This window comes from Lycium barbarum, chromosome 4, assembly GCF_019175385.1.
Source record: "Lycium barbarum isolate Lr01 chromosome 4, ASM1917538v2, whole genome shotgun sequence".
In the NCBI taxonomy this organism is placed as follows: domain Eukaryota; kingdom Viridiplantae; phylum Streptophyta; class Magnoliopsida; order Solanales; family Solanaceae; genus Lycium; species Lycium barbarum.
Window position 1 is genome coordinate 18,941,706 of NC_083340.1, and position 3,656 is coordinate 18,945,361.

The 3,656-nt window shown below is 36.6% G+C and overlaps 1 long non-coding RNA gene across 1 annotated transcript; it reads right to left on the reverse strand.

Annotated features, from left to right (window-relative positions):
* Positions 1-695: 695 nt before the first annotated feature.
* On the reverse strand, positions 696-1,739 carry LOC132635476 (uncharacterized). The gene is made up of 2 exons (XR_009580522.1): positions 1,156-1,739; positions 696-1,124 (listed from the first exon to the last, which is right to left on the reverse strand). It is a non-coding gene; the product is annotated as an uncharacterized LOC132635476 (long non-coding RNA).
* Between the last annotated feature and the right edge of the window lie 1,917 nt (positions 1,740-3,656).

The window sequence follows — 3,656 nt, forward strand, 5'->3', positions numbered from 1 at the left end:
TCTGGTGGTCATAAAACTCAAGGTATTAAAACAGAAGTTAAGAGTGATACATAAGCAATACTTTAGTAACCTAATAATACAGGCAGAACAGGGAGGCTTTTAAGAGAGTCCAGGTGCAATTACAAAGTAATCCATTAGAGACTAACACGCAAAGGGAAGAACAAGAGTTATGTGCTAAGTTCAGGAGATCATTATTCCTAGTTGAGTCTCTGTTGTTACAAAGGAGCAAAGAAAACTTAATTAGGAAAGGAGATGACAATACCAAGTACTTTTTCTTTGTGATCGAGAAAAAGAGATTGATGCAATCCATTACTCAGATTAAAGATGATAGTGGTCATTAGATTCATGAACAGGAGCAGGTGCCAGATAAATTTGTGAAATATTATAAAAATCTCTTAGGTGCAGATGGTGGTCCTAGAAAACAAGTTGATGCAAGAATATTTGGTCAAGGACCAAAAGTGTCAGCAACACAGCAGCTAGAACTACTGCAGCCTTTTACCAAGCAAGAAATTAAGAAGGCTATGTTCAATATCAACATCAACAAAAGTCCTGGACCTGATGGTTATGGGGGAGGATTTTACAAAGTAGCATGGGGGTGATAGGTAATGGTATATGCAAAGAAGTTCTGGAATTCTTTAGCACATGTAAACTTCTGAAACAATTAAATGCAACTATGATTTCCATCATTCCTAAGGTGGACAGTCCTGCTAATGCTAGTCAGTACAGGCCAATTGCATGTTGCAATGTCATGTACAAATGCATATCTAAATTTATCTATAGTAGGCTTAACACTATTCTACCAACAATAGTAAGTTCTAATCAGGCTGCTTTTGTGAAAGAGAGGTCACTAATTCAGAATGTGCTAGTATGCCATGACTTGTTGAGGCACTATAATAGGCAGACCTCCCCAAGATGCCTAATAAAGATTGACCTTAAAAAAGCCTATGATATGTTTAAATGGAAATTTTTGAGGGAAATGCTTGATGGTTTTGGTTTCCCCCCAAAATTCACTAATCTGATGATGGAGTGTGTTACAACTACATGGTTCTCTGTCAAAGTAAATGGGGAGGGGTGTGGTTTCTTTCCAGGCAGAAGAGGCTTGAGGCAGGGCGACCCCATATCACCTCTGCTTGAGGCAGGGCGACCCCATATCACCTCTCCTCTTTGTCCTGGTAATGGAATACTTCTCTAGGATCATGAATAGGATGAGTAAGTTGCCTAATTTTAGATTCCATCCAATGTACAAGAATCAACAACTTACCCATCTAACATTTGTTGATGATTTAATGATAGTGTGTAAAGGGGCAGAACCATCAGTGATAAGGGTAATGAAAGCTATTCAATACTTCTCTGCCACCACTGGACTAGTTGCAAACAATGAGAAATCCAGTAGGTTCATTGCAGGGGTGAATGATATAACTAAACAAAAATTATTGGAGATAACTGGTTTTGTAGTAGGGACATTCCACATAAAATATCTTGGTTTTCCATTATCTCATAAGAAATGAAGTAAACTAGAATGCCACTAACTATGTATCAAGATTACAGCTAAGATCAGGGACCCAAAAACAAGACACTTGTCCTATGCAGGCAAAATTCAGATCATCAACTCAGTTCTGTTTTCACTATATAGCTGGGGTTCAGTCTTATTCTCCCTCAAAGTGTGCTGAAAATGGTGGACAATCAATGCATAGAATTTTTATGAGGTACTACTGATGAGGCTAGAAAGTTGAATTAGTGTCCTGGAAAGATTTATGCTGGCCAAAGAAACAAGGTGGCTTGAATGTGAAGAATTATAGGTTGTGGAATATTGCATCAGTAGGGAAATTAATTTGGTTATTCATGCACAACAGGGATCAATTATGGGTAAAATGGGTAGATGGTATCAATATGAAGGAAAAGGTAGATTTGAGTCATGTGCCAAAGAAAGGCTGCAGTTGGTATTGGAAGCAACTCCACAAGATCAAACTTTGCATGACTCAATGGTACCAACAAGACAAATATTGCCTTACCAATAATGGAAAGTACTCTGTCTCAAAAGGATATGCTGCATTGTTAGGGGATAGACCAAAGTTCGAAGAAGCTCACCTGATATGGAATAAGATCATGCTCCCAAAGCATAGAGTGCTGATGTGGTTGGCCTTACAACAGAGGTTATTAACAAGAGCAAGATTGTTAAGACTGGGTTTGGAGTGTGAAGATAACTCATGTGTGCTGTGTGCGTCGACCAGAAGACTCAACACACATATTGTGGACTGTACATGGACCAAAGGGATATGGCATGAGATAGAGACATAGATGGGTATTAATGTGCAACTGGAGAGGGTGCAAAAAACCCGGCAACATTCAAGCAGATGTATTGGTGTAAGTTCAAGAGAGAAATAGTGACAACAGGATATGGTGCAACGCTGTATCATATTTAGCAGGCAAGAAATGCAAGAATATTCAAGGGACAGAGTGTAAAGAATGAGGTTATACTTCAATAAATCAAAATGATAGTTCGAGTGAGGATTAACATGCTTAGGGGATATAGAGCTGCTAGGAAATGTGTTTTGTTCATAGACAGAATTCATAATTAGATTCCTGAGATCTGGTTCTACTCTACACTTGGCCTGGTGGAAGACAGAGAGGGTGCTCCTTAGGTGTATTAATTTTGCTGCTAATATTTACAGTTTATTGTCAAAAAAATAAAATAAAATTCAATAGACTCTTGAAGCTGCCATGCTATGTTGTATTTGCCTTTGATCATGTTGATGATGATAAGGGAATCACCGTCGTGTGGTTGGTCTTTGATGACGTCCAAAACTTACCAAAACACACACTACAAGAAGTATAGAAATGACAACAAAAAATTTAATATTTGGCAACAACTTAGTTTTATTGTTGGCAAATGAACTTTTTTGTTGCCAAAGAATTTAATTTTGTTGTCATAGTATTGATTAGGGGTGTTCATGGTTTGGTTAAGAATCGATCCAAACTGAAAACCGATTAAATAAACCGATATTTACTTGGGTTGGGTTTGGTTTGGTTTTAATTTTTTTTAAAACCGATAATATTTGGTTTGGTTTTGGTTTTACTAAAAGCAAACTGAAGAAATAACCGAACCGAACCGATAAATTTTATACATAATTTTTATAATTATAGATATACAATATATTCATTTTTCTAAAAACTTTTAAATAATTTATACTCTCTCCATCCAAAAAAGACAGTCCTGTTCTGACTTGGCACGAAGTTTAATTTTTGGTAGAAGACTTTTGCCATATCATGCAAATATAAACAAAGTTCCAATTATACCCTCAAGGGCCCATTGATCAGCTTTGAATGGAAAACACATTAAAATAAAAGCATAATAAAAAATGTCTGACAATTCCATCTTCTCTCTCCACTTACTCACTCCCATGTGAGGGCTTTTCCATATCAATAGTAAAGTTTTCACCATAAGCCTTTGACCAAGTCAAAATAACAACTCTTCCTTTCAACTCTCTCTTTCTGCGGACGAAGTGAATTGTAGAACAACATTTCTATGGATTTCTCAGCAACTCAGGTTTGTCAAAAAAAATCTTATGTGAATTTTTATTCTAAAGCTGGTGTATGTTTTCAATTTCTAATTTTTATTCTAGAGCTGGTGCATATTTTCAAATTCCAATTTTTAT